The following is a 17,294-nucleotide window of genomic DNA, read 5'->3' as shown; positions in this document are numbered from 1 at the left end:
AAGACTTCATATAAGCTTTGTACTGACTGGTTCATCTGCATATCAGCCTCATTCATAATGTATAGTTTCACTGCACTGAATCACCATGACCATCTTTTCTGTATAATTAATTCATATAGACTCATCACTGTCCTAGATAAGTCTGTTGATACCTACAGGTAAACTAAGTAGTAGTTCCATGTGTGATCTTCTAAAAACAGATTATGAGCTTTTAATCCGTTATTTTAAGTCCTTCTAAACTAAAAGAAAATGTGCACCTGCATGAGATGTGTCCATCACCAGAAGAGCAACCCATGACTTGAATTGCATGACTTAGAAAGGGAGAAACCAGCTGCACAGTATATTTTACAGTCTTAATTTTCTTCTTTCTTATGTTCTCCAAGACAAACATGATAAGGTATTCTTCTAGTGAAGTTTCTTCTGGAGCAATCAGAAGAAATAAATGGTGGTGGTTTCTAGACTGATAATCCATTATGAGTCAGATGAGGAAGTATGGATAGACCACAGTTCATGATTGCGGTAACCCCCAGGCTTTCAATCAACTGCTGGGCATCAAATATGATGAAATTGGATTGAATGTTGTGTAGTTTGTTATGGTCACTTTTTAAAGTAATACTGTTGATATTCTGCCTCTGGGTTCTGAAATTTAGAATGTGCATCTAATTTGCAGGCTTTCTCCTGTATCAGTGATGGCTACAAATTTAAACCTTTTAATGATAACTAAGATTCTGACAGGGGCACAAGTCTCGAGAAGCTGTAGCTTAAAAATCTCCCAAGTGCAATCATATGCAAAATAAAAATAAAAACTGTGGATGATGCTTCTAGGGAAAAGGTTCAGTAACATACCCAGATCTTGAAAGGTTCAATTAGTCCATGAAATGAGCTTATACATGTATTTCAGTTCCAAGCCTGCCTTGGAAGCTTGCCAGAGATACATACCATATCAAAAAATGATCATTAAAAAAAAAAAAAAAGAAAAAGAATAGAGCATTTTTATTTTATGCAAGACCTACATTACTAAGTGTTATGTTTCATAACACTTGGAAATTGAACATTTGCCATTCTTTCTACATTACAGTTATAGAAATTATTTTCAATTATCTATTTATCTCCCTGAGACCATCTGTGGATGTGTCCAGTTTTCAGGAAAGACATGTTTCACAGTGCCTGGAGTTCTGAGCTCCATATTGTTCAGATCAGGGTATGCTTGTCATTTTCTTCTAGGTTTGGTTTTCTTTTCTGGGAGAGGCTGCAAAAGCAGGAACATCAGTGCATTCTAATGTCTTGTCTGATTATCTAGTTGGGAACGTGGCTATTGAAGTCAATATGGAACTGAGAACTGGGAAGTATGCATGTAACGTGTCTGTCTACGATCAATATTCCCTCACATTCGATTTTCTGGAAACAAGACTCACTAAAGTTTGGGGCTTGCAATGCACCTTCATGATTAGTTGCTTCAAAACTAGAAGCCCATGACTAGTCTATGGCAGAGTGGCCATAAATAAGAAAAAAAATACTGTATTACTCATCTAATAAACATGACATACAGCTCACAGGAAACCCTACCAAACTAGCAAGATCCACAAAAAATTAAGTGGGAGGGTGAAGTATGATTTTTTCTACCGTATATGTACATGAGCTGCTCATGAGCTAGCTGAGTTGATAATCAGTGCTCTAACAGGAGGTAGTTTCCTCTTTTTTGGGAGAAATAAAAGTTGTTTTATTCTTTGTGCAAACTGTTAAAATATTGGCTCTCGTGCATAAAGATCAGATTGAACTTTTCTTCTGACATTACTCTGGCAATATTCTTTTAATGAAGGATTAGAACTAGCAACTTTTGTATCATATGAGAAATTGGAAGCTCAGTTTTTAATTAATTAGTGCGATGTTGCTATTAAAATGTTCTATAGTTTCAGATGAGTCAATTAAGCAATTGCTTCGGTTTTCATATCTAAAGACTGGAATACTAAATTCACAGGAATGTTTTGAGATGTGATTAATTAGCCAATGCTGAAGTGTAAGCTTGAATTCTCCTGTGCCAATCTCTGACAGTTGAATAATTCCTTCAGAGAAATAAAAATGACATTATTCAAGTTACAGGACACATTTAGATTTGCAGATGTTCCCACATTAGAATTTAGTCAAGACACTATGAATAACACTTCCATTTCTGTGAAAAGTGCATATGGAATTGTAATAAAGGACCTTGGCTTTCTTATAACATGAATTTATTTCACATAACACACACATATTTCACATATGAGTTACAATTCTGACCTATTGGTATACTATTAAATATCACAGAATCAGTAGGTTGGAAAAGACCTTTGAGATCGAGTCCAACTGTACCTGTCCTATAACAAACCATATCTCTGAGCACCTCATCTACCCAACTTTTAAATACATCCAGGGATGGTGACACAAGCACTTCCATGGGCAGCCTGTTCCAATGTTCAACAACTCTTTTGGTGAAGAACTTTTACCTAGTCTTATCCGAACCTGCCCTGGCACAGCTTGAGTCTATTCCCCCTTGTCCTTTGATCTGTCACTTGGGTGAAGAGACCAACACCTGTCACTCTACAGCCTCTTCTCCAGGCTAAACAATCCCAGCTCCCTCAGCCGCTCCCTGTAAGGTTTGCTCTCCAGCCCCTTCACCAGCCTGGTTGCCCTTCTCTGGACACACTCCAGGACCTCGATGTCTTTCTTGCAGTGAGAGGCCCAAAACTGAACACAGTATTCGAGGTGTGGCCTTACCAATGCCAATATGAATCTACAAATAAAAATATGAACACATTCATTTTATTTCACAAGTCATATTCGTGTGAGACATAATATGATCAAAAAAATTTGCTTTCATTATTGTAGTCCATTTAAGCAATGATCGAAAGAAAACTTGAACATAGTTTATAAAGATATTTAAAAAAAAATGCCAGTGATACTTGCATTACATAGGAGGAAAGGTATACATATACAATTAGCTATGTGAAGAGATGAAATTAGTATTCATTTTCAGATATAGTCTCTATGTCCATTGTTTCTCAAGTTTTGATGTGGTTTGGGATAATGTTTTACAAGACAAAAAATTTAATTTGTAATATGGTGGCTGAAAGAATCCCACAATAGCTAGCAGGAATTATATTTCAATGGTGTTGAAGAACTATATTTAAGCCTTCCTCATAACTGACTGGTATGGATTTTTTCATTTAATAAAATATGAAATGTAGATATAATCCACTTGTGCTAGGGCTAATGCCAAAAAAGGAACTGTGACATCTTTTTAAAGAACCCTGATCTGCACATAATGCTGGCTGTGAATATTTCAATAGTAAAAAAAAAATCTTTCTTCCCCTCTCTTATTTTTTTTAAGTGTTCTCTTGCCTGCAGCATTGCACACAGAAACAATGCACGTTGTCAAAAACTAGATAACCAATTTATTTGGAAAATGAATTGATGTTTTCTTCATCTGACGTTAACTTTGTTGGAATTGTGTCTCAAGTGGAAAATGTTGGCTTTGAGTGTGGAATAACACTAACTTCTTCATACTCAATAGGCTGAAATGCCAGGAATGGGAAACCATGTCCCCAGTGTGACTAGAATATCAATTGACAGCCTTGGTGGGGTGTTTTCCTCGCAGTGTTCAGTCCTGTGTGGGAAAGAATGAACAGACTCATCAGGGTTAAAATTTGTGGTGCATTAACAAAATTTAATGATGAAGGAATCCATATTTCCATACATTTGCATGTCGCTTCATAGAACCTAGGACATACTCACTAGACAGTCACTAATATTTTGTGGTAGGTCTCCCATTTGCATGAAGACACTTGTTATTCATGAGTGAGTAGCTACTGCTAGCTCTATAGTATTGCAGCTAGGGTAGTTTGTAATTGGTTTATTTCTGTTGTCTGTTGTCCTGTGAATACTGCAGCAGCAGTGAGTGCAGGACAGTTTTTCCTCTACTGGAGGCACCTCTGTTGGAGGCATATTAGTTTATAACTGGAAATGTGCATTTGAATCATCATTTTTTAACCATTTTCATCTGCTGAAATATTCTACATATTTTTCGGTTTAGCCCTTGAAATCTCATTTTTATGCAGACTTGCTTTTTCAATACCAAATGCTCCTCAAGTTTTTTACTGTCACATCCCTTTTATGAACACTGGCAATATTTCTGGTGCTACTTAGCATCGTGAAAGATGACAGTATTTCAGAAGATGGGCAAATTAGAAGCGTAAACCTTCATGTAGCAAAAAGAAACAAAGAAAGAACAGCAAATTTTTATTTATAGCATCATCTGACAATTTTATGTAGATAAAGAATCACATTATCGTAGAGTGGTTTGGGTTGGATGGGGTCACCTCTTTCCAACTGCCCTGCTATGGGCAAGGACACCCTCCCCCCTAGACCAGGCTGCCCAGAGACTCATCCAACCTGGTCTTGAACACTACCAGGGAAGGGGCAGCCACAGTTTCTCTGGGCATCCTGTTCCAGGGCCTCACCACCCTCACAGGGAAGAATTTCTTCCTAATACCTAATCTCAACCTACCCTCTTTCAGCTTAAACCCATTTTTACCTCAAGCCCAACTCTCTCACCCTGTCTTCATAAGAGTGGTCCTCCGACCCTCATATCGTCTTTGTGGCTCTCCACAGAGTCGTTCATCTGTCAAATCCATGTCTCTCTAATTTAGAGGCAAGAATGTAATTCGTGACAGTGTCACATGCTTTTCATATTTCTAGGTAGATGACATCAGTTGTTCTTTCCTTATCCACCAACACTGTAACCCTGTTGTAGAAGGACACCAAATTGGTCAGGCATGACTTGATCTTAATGAGGCCATGTTAGCTGTCACCAGTGTTTCTAGTGGAACAAACCAGTCCTTCAGAGTACTTGCTCTGCATGTAATGCTTTTCTCCCTTCCAGCTTTCACTACTAATAGCTTTGTTTGTCCAGCACACTGACACTGTCAAGAAGGTCAATGAGGGTGTGCATGAGAGGAACCACTGCAGGAATTTAGGATCTGAGTGGGCCAGAGAGCCTAGGGTGTAATAATAAAATGACTGGAAGTTTATCTGGAAAATTCTTCTAATTCCATTAATTTATTATGTTGTTAAATCATAACTTGTATCATAGTGAAGTTTTACAAAATTCCTAGGGATTTTTTTAAATGGTAAAATAGTGTATAGTTTCATAGAATATTTTTCTTCAAGTGCTTTAGAAGACTGTACAATTGCAAAGCAGATAAAATTAATTTTGGACAAAATAGTAAATAAGCTGCAGCAGATTCAATTTGACTTACATAAGAATAAGCCGATGTCTTGTTTTGTTGCATTATTTTACTAACAGTTTATTTGAAAAATGAATGGTTCATTGATATCTGTAAACTACAAATTATTCACAGAAGACTTCTGAGAATAAAAAAAAGTATTCAAGTGATTTAAGTTGGCATTTTTCTTCTTCCTCAATAGCTTATATACTAGAAAAGTTTTTCCTTCCATGTAAATGGTTTTAACACATCTTATTTTTTACAGAACTACAGTAGCAGAGAACAAGAAGTTATGTAATACTCACAATGTTCTCACATTCTAATAGGCTCTAAGTAAACCAGTGACATATACATCTATGTAAACATAATAATCTGTAACATATGTCAGTTATGTATGTGCTAGAATTTAGGCTTACACTTAAGGTCTCTAGCAGGTTTTTCTGATGATGTGTGGTTTGCTTTCCTCAACACAAAATGAATCACAAGATGAATCAGGCCCAAAAATGCCTATTTCTCTCCATTGATTATAAAATGAGTCTAGTCGTCTAGCTCATTTATAGGTATCAACTTTATATAGGTAATCCATATTTAATCAGATGAGTATTACTCTAAGATCAAAAAATAACATATTGTATTAGTACATGTAGGTTAAATTGTTAACATACTCAATTTGCTGATCAGACATTTTTCCATGACTATGATGTTGTCTCAGCAAATTACCTCAGACATTAAAAAGGTCTTCCAACTGATTAAGAGTTCAAATCCATGAGTTTTAGTCTGGATTCTTGTAATTATGCCTCTATTACATTCCTGATCTGTGTTTTTCACTGTTCCTTCTTGTTTTCTGGGAACCATCAGGCAAAATATGTAACTTGTAATTTTTTGTATTTTTTTAAAAATGCAGCTAAGTAGAAAGAGATGAAGTATGCAGCAGTGTTTTCAGTAAAGCTTGTTATTTCTTAGAAACAGAACTCTTATTATAAAGTTGATTTTCACCTTTTAACAAACAGCTATTCAACAGTTTGTCATTTTACTTGCAACAGCAGTGTATTATAATTGGAAGTAACGGGCCAAATGAGTTATGAATAACTCTTCAAAATTATATACTCAGATTTGTTTAGAAGTTGTGGGTGGTTTATTTTTATTTTTCATTCATACCATAGTGGTTAGTGTCAACAAAAAAAAAATAGTAACCCCTTAGTATGTGAAGGTATTATTTTTTTCAAGTGCATTTGGCATCAAAGCAAGGTGTGAGATGGACATCACTGGAAATAGAAGACTCGTATTTATCCCTGCAACAACTACACATCAATGCAAACAATGATATACTTCCATAATATAGCATCTCAGCCATGCCCTTGAAAGATTATCATGTAAGAGAAAATAATTATCTTTGCCAATTGAAACATTAGACCTTTTAGGAGAGTGGCTGTTTAAATGTTTTTTCTACTGACCTGGTTATCAAATAATTTCAGATGATGACATGACCTATACAGAAACATACTTAAATAATGTACTTAATTTCAGGCATATGTTTCAATCCTACCCTCTTTCACAGGAAGTAATAATATGCTTGAACATTTTAGTAAAATGAGATTTTCTCATTACTGACCTCAGCCAGCCATCACTCAGCGATCAAAGATGGGGAATGTGCCCTCTCACCTGGTCCTTTAGCTCCTTGCTGCTGCAGAACACTGTGTTTCTGTTATCTCCACTAGGAACAGAGTGAGCACAACTCAAGGTGAAGGCACAAGGAAAATGAGAGCAGGAAGAAGACCTTTTTCATAACTTTTAACCTATTTTTAAATTATTACCTTCAGTAATATCCAGATTGCTTGAAACTGATGCCTTTTGCCTTAGCAGATATCATATTCTTTCACTATAGGAAGCCATGGAGCTCATACTCAGAGTACTGATATATTTTTAATGACTATTAAACTAACGCTATAAAAAAATCTGTAACTGTAAAATAGGTTTTGCAAACAAAACTGACTGTAGATTGTTTCACTACAGTATAGTAGGTTCTAGTGGTTATAAGATAGTTTGGGAAGCAGGGAAGGCTCACTTCCCTTATTGCCTAAATATTTTGACATTTTGAAATATATGTTATTTAACCCACTGTTTTAAGAGTCATGGTCATACTTGCATATTCTTGTCTGGCCTCACAAATTACTATATGCAAAGTTGAATAGTCTCAACAGTTAAGAAATGGGGTTTTTTTTCTTTCTTTCCTTTTTCTTTCTTTTTCCCTCCCCCCTCCCCCTTTTTCCCCCCTATTAATATATAGCTATTGTGCAAATACATCTATGGGAAGTAAGTCTTCAAATTTCCTCTGACAACTATAGAAAAGAAAGCTTCTGAATACCCTATTATGACTGAGTTAACCCTTCAAATCCCACATCTCATACTCAATTTCATTAGAAGACCAGAGCACAATAGGTTTGCTCTGGTAGGGCTTAACAGATTGAGTCCTTTCTGCAAATACAGTAGAGAAAAATCTAGTTTGTGAAGCCTGATAGGGCTTAGTCTAAGATCAGTGCTTCATTCGTTAGCAAATCCCAAAGCAGAACTTTAGGTACCATGAGAGCTTTAATTTTGGAAACTTAGAGCTCTGCAGACTTCAGACATGAGTAGGCAGCAGCAAAGTAGGTATTTCAAGAATCTGTGTTTTGTATTTCAGTTCCTAAATCCTGGTTATGTCCCACTTTAGATGCCTGTGCCCTTTTTACAATGTCATGCATAAAACCCGGATCTAAATGTATAGCTCAGTGAGAGTACCGGTCTCTCACAAAGTTCAGTACAAACTTACTATCTATCTCTTTGAGTATCACAGTTTTAGGATACTACATTCTATTGAACAGCATGGGACTTCAAGTTTAATGGTGCAAGAAATTTTGGGTAATTTTACATTTTTAGGTATTCATCTGGCTAGCAGAATCAAATCATTAGAACTGAATTAGGTGCCCAGAGTCCCTGTACAATGTCTCACAGGAGAGCAGCATCTGAGAGAAAGGTATGTCTGCATTATGTTTGTGGGCTATAGAGATTTTCAGTGCAGAAATACCCAGCTTGGGTACTGAAACAGTCTACTGTAAGGCATGTTGTGCAGACTAATGTACCTTGAGAATACAGGCTCCCTGCAGTAGGAAGCTACATCATTTAAAGTGGACTTTGATACCTTCACGCAGCACTGTCAGAGTGCGCAGTGAAGCCAGAGACTGACAATGGGCCTGACAGAGCACAGTGTGGTTCTGAGTAAGCACCTGATGAAACCACTCTATAGAAAACACCTTGATAGGAATTGGGGATAAACTCTGCCCCTCAAAAGTAGAGTAAGGTGTGTGTCTCTGCTCAGGGACTTTGGATTACATGTGGAAGCCAGGTCAGGCCTTCCCTGAGAAAAAGGTAGTTCCTACCTGTTGTACCTACTGGCAAAAGATGTTAGTTTTCAAATCCCAAATTTCAAACAGGTTTGCAGCCACTCTTCAGTTCCGTGGGGGTCGTCATTTCTCAGTCTATCTCATTTTTACTGCTGTTTCTGCACAATTAACTATTCATTGAAGCAAAACTTTGATTTTGATTTTCATCCCCCCAACTGTGTGGTTTAACAGGTGTATTAGAGAGCAAGGCAGCAGCACGATATTAACATTTCAGCAGTGAGGAATGTGTTTTAGGAGGTTATCACAACTCACCTCTTTTAGCCGTGTTTTCTCACCAGGCATCCCAGCTCAGCCCCTCTCAGCTCTGTCTTTGCGATTCTTGCATGGCTGTGCTGCAGACGGGAGCCGTGAAGCACTTCAAAACCTGGTGCATTTAAGTCCTGTAAATTTTAGCACTGATGTACTTTGCAATGCAGTTCCAGAAAAAGTCACGTCGGGGTGAAGGAGGGCAGGGAACTAACTATACAGGGGTGCAGAGCAGGGCTGAGGGAATGCCCAGAGGCTGGGTTATAGAAAATTGTTAGACTGGACTGACCATGAAAAACATGCTACTGCATGATGAAATCAGGGGTGTCTCTGCTCCCCTGCCTTTTGGCTCGATTAATGGTAAAAACACAAAAGTGAATCCACACTGAAAAGCTGTAATAGTTCAACTGCATCAGTACAATCAAAACGGCACAAGGTTTCTGTGTAGACTAGACCCAAAAATTTATAGGTTATTTCATTCTAAATGGTCCTTAAAGAACTGTTCTCCATATTCCAAAATCTTTGCTCTAGGCAATCCTGGCAGACTGACCAAGAACTGAGTGGATATGGAAAATGAATTGACTTGTTACTACAAGGGAGTGGTTTCTCCAGGGTCAAGATCTGAAGTACATTAGTGGAGAAGTGTATGATCCCAATGCTCAGGCTGAAATTTTCTGCTGATGAATAAGAAGACTTTGCTGCCCAAGGCTGTCAGTTCAGCTAGGTATTTTCCCACGAAATAAAAGAATAAGAAAAAAACCCCACAAACAAACCAATTAACAAAACAATACCACCTCAACACTCAGCCTACTAAACTTACTGGTGTTCCCTTCCATATATATGAACTGATTTTCAGGTCTTTTTTTTTTTTTAATTTAGGAAAGGAATGCTTGAAGGTTTATTGGTATTAGCATAAGCAATGAAATCGAACCCTGTGCTTTCATATGTTGGCATCTTCGATATTTTTTGTTATTGCTCCACAATGGGTGTCTACAGACACCTAAATCACCAATATATGTTTATTGTGAGTAAATTTTATATATGAAGTGGATAAAGTTCAGTAAAGAGGAATCTGAAGTTCTGTGTCTAGGCAGGACTCACCAGCTGTTTAGTGAAAGACAAAAAAACAACTAAGTGTGCAGAAGTTCTGCAGAAAAAGATCTCAGATTTGGAGTGGATGACAAATTCTGTGTGAGTCAATGTTATTAAGCTACTGCAAACAAGGCAAATATCCTACTGGGATATATCAACAGGAATATAACCTGTAGGAGTAATCCTTCCATTCTGTTTAATGCAGGTAAGACTTCAGCTCAAGTACTCCATCAAGCTTTGAGACAGATGTAAAGCAATTATGGAGTGCAGAGAAAAACAGTGAAACAGGTCAGAGGTCTAGAAAATATGGCCTCTGAGGAAGGTATTTGAGGTTGTTAAATCTTGAAAAAGAGTGGAGAAGATATCATAGCAGTCTTTGAATAGGTAAATGGATGCTATGATGAGAAAGGTAATACAGCATTCTCAAATAATAGGCTTCAAGGGCAGCATGGGACACTGGGAAAAACATTCTAAAAGAAAGATTGATTGGGTGTTTGAGTGGAGTGCAGTGATGTAGAATTTCTGTTAATGGGTGTTTTTAAGAGAAGGTAGACAAATACCTGTCAGGAATTATTTAGGTCACTGGGATAGACAGAAGAATGACTTTTTCTGTCGCTTTTTATAACTATGATCTATCTTTCTCTTAGTAGATATACAACTTCTGTTTTTCACACAACATAATCTGTGGGTGTGCACCTCCAGAATAAACTAATACAATTTCTGCACTGGGAACAAATACATATATTTCTGACTTACAGTATAAAATAAAAAATGGAAATCTCATAATGATTGTCAGGTCTTGAATAAATAATAAGGTGAGAAAAAACACATTCAAATGAGTCACTCAAATGAATGCACCAGAATTCTGGGAATGGAGAGTCAGTTCTTAGTACACCAAAAAATCAAAACTTAATTACTGGCATTGCATAAAAATCTTCAAGAGGATTTTTTTATTGGATGTGTTTAATAAAAAGTTTTCTAATAAGGGAAAATTAAGAGGATAAGTAAAAGGAGACAAAGTCATAAAGCACGATACAGTTATAAATGAAGAATTAAATTACAATAGGATAAATGCAATTATTTACTCTTTCTTTAAAAAAAAAAAAACCCTTTGTAAAAATTTAACAGGATGGTATGGTCCCCAGAGAAGTTATAAAAAATACTAAATAAGGTATACAAATAAGGTATAGAAATACACATACAAAATACAGATCAAACATACTGAAATTGTTTAGGATAGGAAAGTGATACAAGAGCCAATGCCCAGTACTTTTCATTGCAGGAGACTGAGTAAATGGACAATTATGCATAACGATGCATTCTTAAGTACCACCAGCAATATGACTAGGAGAATAATTATATTTCATGATTTGTAGTCTTTTTCTATTTACTGAAATATCTGACCATTTTGTTTGTTAAGACTGAAAAAACGAGCTCTTTTTTTTCTTTTAATTTTGGGAACAATAAATGGAATTTATCATTATGAAACTGAAATGACCCCAGGGTTATATCCTTCTGCAGTTTGATTATATACATTCGTATTTGGTCTCACATCACGTTGTACTGAAATAAAAATCCAAATGAGTTATAAAGGAAACACTGAAAAATAGAAATCTATTTATTTCAACTCTAACTTACTCAGCACTGTGAGATGGTGTTTACAAATGAGGGTTAAGCTACTTGTGACAGAGCAGTCCATACCACCTAAGCAGCCTATTTCATGTATGTGTCAAGTAGAAAGAAGTAAGCAGGAGGGATTCCTGGGTCACACCTTAAAAGTCAGTAGGTTGGTTTTCAGACAGCTGCCTGAGATGTTTTTTTTCTTGGTCAGGCCCAGCTGTCTCAAAACTTAATAAACATTTTCAAGACACTAGATTGTTCCTAAGTAATATGCATGTTTATATGTATATAGAATTATTTCTTTTTATAGCAGTGACCTAACTCCCAAGGCATGCCCGGAAGAGGGAGAATACTCAGGTTTTGAACCCATTACACACGATTTTACGGCTAACACAAATTTAAGTAGAGAGTGATTTTAGGGTATATATGTCAAAGTATTAAGAGTGCATTAAGCAGTCATTGTGACTGTGTCTGCACGAGTAAACTCTCTGCCCTGGCCCTGAGGAAAAGCGACATTGGGAGTTTTCATCCATTTCACCAAATGCTCTTCCCTTCAAAACTGGGACTGCCAGTGGTGGAAAAAGCCACCTGACAAACTACCATCAAGACAGAGAAGCTCGGGAACCTGCTCAGGGGTATGTATGTATGAAAGGCACTGTCAGGCAGGGAGTCACATCACCTCTGGGGACTGCGGCTAAGGGTGACTCACTCTGGGTAGGAATAGAGCATCAGGAAACTGAGGAGTACAGGGCAGTGACCACAGCATGAAAGGCCTGCCCATAGGATGGCAGAAAAATGTTTTTCTTAGAGCAGCAGAAAACAGCTATGCATACATCATCTCAGACACCCCACTACCTGGCCCCTGCCCACTGAAATTTTGGAGGACTGAATGTAACCAATGGAGAATATAATAGACAGCTGAGATAGTGGAGGAGAGAAGATAGATGTTTATGTATTTATTTAGTTGCCAGTGCTCTTCTTTTTTCTGGTACCTAAAAGACTGATCAGCAATTTGTGTTGATTGACAAGCAATTAAATTAAAATTCTCCAGAAGGCGCCTGGTTTCCCCGTGACACCCATGTTATTCTTACAGCCATGCCCAGGACGCAACTGGGACAGCATGATCCAGCTCTGGCAAAAGATGTGTTGAGCCCCGTCCACACATTATGGATGTTCACAGGACAGTGCCTGATCCTGTGCTTTGTCCCTTTTTGCTTGATTAGGATAGCTTTCAATCAATCCTGGCAGCTGCCAATCCAAGTACAGTGTTAACTAGCACATTTAATTTTGGTAGCACCTCTATATCTAGCACATCTTTGCTGAAATGGAGTATCTGTTTTCATCCCCTTGTCCCTTGCCTCAGTTGCTTCAGATGCAGTTTTAGCCAAGAAGCCATCTTGCAGTGAAAAATGAAAGTCACAGCCTTACTCTAAACGCCCCAGACCTAGAGAGTGGTGTGACACATTCAGCTGCTTAGGGTATGCAAATTCCCAATTATCAACAGGCAAAGTGCGAACAGGGGTTTGTGTTCTCCTCAGCTACAGGGAGTCCTAGAAGACAGTGTTCACTTCTGCCGCTCGAAGACATGACAGAGATCCCTTTTCACCAACCATTTCAGAATGCTCTGTCCTTTCTCAGGACAAGCATTAGTTACAACTTGGTGGAGATTTAGTGTAAGTTTTCTATTAAATTTAGGAGGTTTAAAACCTCCTAAAATTATAACAAAGTAGACATTTCAATCACTGTGATATTTTAGTAGATTTCCACTTTTTTTTTTTTTAATATTCCCCTTATGCAGTTCTTTCATTACCTACTGCTGTACTGCTGATTTTTTATTTTAAACAGAGAACTTTTGATGTTGCTTTCTATTCTGCACTGCACACCTTCCTTCTCCTCATCACTGCCCTGAAACTTCTTCTAAGATTTCCATGTGCCCTGCTGCCCTGGACTTTTCTTCTTGTACTTACTCTTGCAACACAATCATGGTAGTGTCTTCCTAGTATTATTACAGGAAAAATAGGGTTATGTTATACAAAGTCTCAACAATAGTAACGATATAGTTTAAATTGTAATACACACACTTCTAAGTTTCAACACTTTGGGCATTGTGCTCATCCTCCCACTCCCCCTCTGCGTCTTAAGGCAGGATGTGTCTGTGTGAAAGGAGTAGCTGATTCTTACTGTCTTCTCTAAGGAACAGTATTTGTTACATAGAAAGATAAACAAAATTTAAAAAAAAAAGTCGTTTATAAATAATAAATAAATAAATAGCCATAGCCTCCAGGTCTGCTAGAAAAGTCAGTGTAGGAAAAAACCTTCTGTAGGTAAGTCAAGTTCAGCCAGGGCAAGCCCAAGGCCTTGCAAACTCAATACAAAGCTCATGGTCTGGTACCAGATAGCGACGCTGCATTTCAGGACTACAAGGTAACCCTAATATCTAATTCCTGAATCCTAATTCTGTTCTGGTTCTTTCGTAAGTGTAACAAGTGTAATTTCTTCGTTGTACATGCTAGTGAAAGAATTCACATTGGAAGTGCCTGATCGTTTCGCATAGAGAAAATACCAGTGACTGTGGCATGGTTATCCAGCTCTATTTCAACACGTCCTTCGTACTGATGGTTTGTCACCTGTTGTCTTCCTAGCTCCATTACTACTTAATTCATCCCTAGCTCTGCTCATTCTTTTATATTTAAGAAAATGTCTAAGAAGAAAAAAAGAAAACCACCACAAAAATAGAGGTCTTCAAGCCTGTACTAGCCACATGCATGGGAAAATTGGAAATAAGTATCTTTCATTATTGCTTTAAACAAATTATTATTCCTGGCAACCATATTAATGAGGCAAATAATTGAATTTGAGTTCAAAGTAATAGTTCTCACGAACATGCTAAAATAAAGTGCTGTAGTTGATAGATTTGATTTCTACAAGGCACAATTAAAACAGGGCACCTGAAAGCCAGCTTGTGTTTTTATGAGCGTAGGTTTTATCAGAGGAATTGTATTTAGATTTATATCAAGCAGTTGTACTCGGGCAGCTAGGGGTGTGGCCGTGCAGGCCTCTGGGCTACGTGTTTTTCACAACTCCCACAGAAAATCTCGTAAGAGTTTTGGGGACAAGGGACACTATAAATTAACAAAACCTTTTGCACATGGAAGGGACTACATTTAATTCCAAATATCCTTTCAGCATCCTTTGTAAAACATCAGCTGTCACGCTACTGACACTCTGGAAGTTAAGGAAGTATTCAATTAATCGCGGCCACGTCCTGCGGTAAGGACACCACCCTGAGCCGCAGCACAGGACTGGATCTTTACCAGGGCTGCTCCCGCTCCCGCTCAAGTCGTGGCCCTGGCACACTGAGATGCTTTAAAATTGAAGCGAGGATAGGAAGAGAAACATCTAGAAATCACTCGAGCGTGCTGACTCAGCTCGTGTGAAAATGAAATAAATAAATCAGTCCTCTGGTGGGGGGTTTTTTTCATGCCGTAACCCTCTAATTACGAAACAGCAGATAGCCGTTGCAGCGGTGACGGCCCCGAGCGCTCCGAAAGCGGTGAGAAGGAGGGGTGGCGCGCCCGTGTCCCACCCCCCTCCCTTCTCCCAGAGCCGCCCTCCCTCTGGCCGTGCGCGGTCTCCCGGCTCCCACTAGCGGCGGCCGGGGCGGGGGTTGGGCCGAGCGGCGGCCGGGGGCTGCGCTGGCGGCGGCGGAGCGCTGCGGCCCGCCCTGCGTGGCTCCAGGTCTGCCGGCAGCGCTGGCGGGGCTGCCCTCCAGGGAGCCGGGCCCTTTTCTGTGTCCCAGGCCTCTGCCGGAGTGTGTGTGTGTGTTTCATCAGACTGCTCCGAAGTACTCGGTACATGCATTGCATAATTTATTTATTAATAATACGCGATCCCAGCTGATTATTTAATGTTATTTCTTTCTTAGAATGGTTTCAGTGCGTCACGTTGCCCTCTCTGGCCTAAGCTTTCCAGGCAGAAGGGAGGGGAATCCTTCCATTTCCACCTGAACTCAGTGCTCTTAATCAGTTGAGGAATTGACGGTGCAAACCCTTCAGTATGCTGGTGTAGTAGCGCAAATGCTCTCACATACACTGGCTTGCAGAGACTTTGGTAGCCGTGAATATTCTTTTGAAGAAAAGTTGTTTACTGAATATTCATGAAGAGATGGAGGAAAAAGAGGTCATGAATATGAACAAGTCTAATTTGGTGGGGTTTCTCTGCAAAAAAAAAAAAAAAAGGCAGGCATTCTCTTTTGCTGTTGTCATGAAACTCTTCTTTTTTTCCACTTTGACATTTAATTCAGCAACTGCAAGGCTCACTGGAAAGCTGAAACTCAGGTACTTACCTTTTTAGTGAATTATCATTGTTTGTCTAGTGAAGGCTCAGCAGATATGTAACATATGCTGTCTTTTCTGGGAGGCCTGCACAATATTAAGCATAAGTCCTTCAATCTATAGCTGAGGAGGAGTCAGTTATTTAGACAAACAAACAAAAATAAAACCCAACAAAAAAACCAACCCAACAAACAAAAAACTTGTACAGAATCCCTCATTCCTTAAATGAGTTCACTTTTTTGGTGAAAGGTATGGGGAGAAATTTTAATCAGAGCTTTGTCCCATTTCCTTAAAAATTAGCTTTCAGGCTGGGGGAAAAAAAGTTTAAAAGTTCTGTTTAGGGTTTTAACTTCCTGAGAGTTAAATAACTTTTGATTTTGCCCTTCCAAAAGAAATTCTATTCCCGCCCCCCCCCCCCTACAAATTAGGATACTTTTCACATTTACGGACACCTGTAAATTATGATACTTTTGAAAATCTTGCAACACCATAAATATCCAACTGATTTAAAATTCAAACACGGTATGTAGAGGTACAGTCAGAGAAAGGAGTGAAAAGTACTCCATTAGAGACAGTTATTTCAGTCAAACTTGGGCATAGCGTCATTTCGATGTTTTTAAAGCTCTCAAATACTGATATTTTAAATAATAGCAAGGACATTTAAAACGATAAATGGCATCACTATTTACATCACTAAGTCCTACTCACTTTCCATGGCTACTGGATGCCCATGTGTGATTTTTAAAATGTCTGCCAATCTGTTTAATTATTTTTAGCAATTAAGGTTGTAATTTGTGGATGTTGCTTCAGCTTCTTGCCATGTTGACTGATGTCTCAATGTGTACAATCTATGTCATGCCATATGTTCCTTGCTAGCTCCTATTAGGCAGAATGATTTTTTTTTTCTTTCTAATCAGGTTTTTGCTGGTACATGTTTCAGGAGAAAACAGAAAGTCAGGACATATCGGGTCTGTTTCTTCCCTGCTTTGCTTCTTGTATCTCTTTCTTCTAAATGTGGCAAGTGAATACAAATTGCCAGGGAACAGAGAGCTCTTGTTTGCATGTTTTCCTATGCACACTTTGTTCAGGTAAAAACAGTTCAGGAAGTAGCAAGTCACTGAAAGTGTGGATCAACTAGCTTCGACAGATTGCTCCCAGATGACAAGCACAAACCACTAACTCCACTGAGTCGATTGAAAATATAAGAACATCTTTATGTTTTTATACCCACTTTATGACTAAACTCATGTACATTTTTTTAAGGTGGCATACAGCCTATTTTTAACTGTAAAATAGAAGCA

The 17,294-nt window shown here is 38.3% G+C and overlaps 1 protein-coding gene across 1 annotated transcript in view; it reads left to right on the top strand.

The window, feature by feature from the left end:
* The window catches only part of ADGRB3 (adhesion G protein-coupled receptor B3), a gene marked incomplete at its 5' end in the record, with an annotated part of 463,681 nt that overhangs the window by 129,797 nt on the left and 316,590 nt on the right, over window positions 1-17,294 (top strand). The window lies entirely within an intron of this gene.

Source organism: Gallinula chloropus (genome assembly GCF_964237585.1).
Source record: "Gallinula chloropus genome assembly, chromosome: 3".
In the NCBI taxonomy this organism is placed as follows: domain Eukaryota; kingdom Metazoa; phylum Chordata; class Aves; order Gruiformes; family Rallidae; genus Gallinula; species Gallinula chloropus.
The sequence above is the reverse complement of the archived record's forward strand: the minus strand, read 5'-3'. Positions and strand labels throughout refer to the sequence as shown.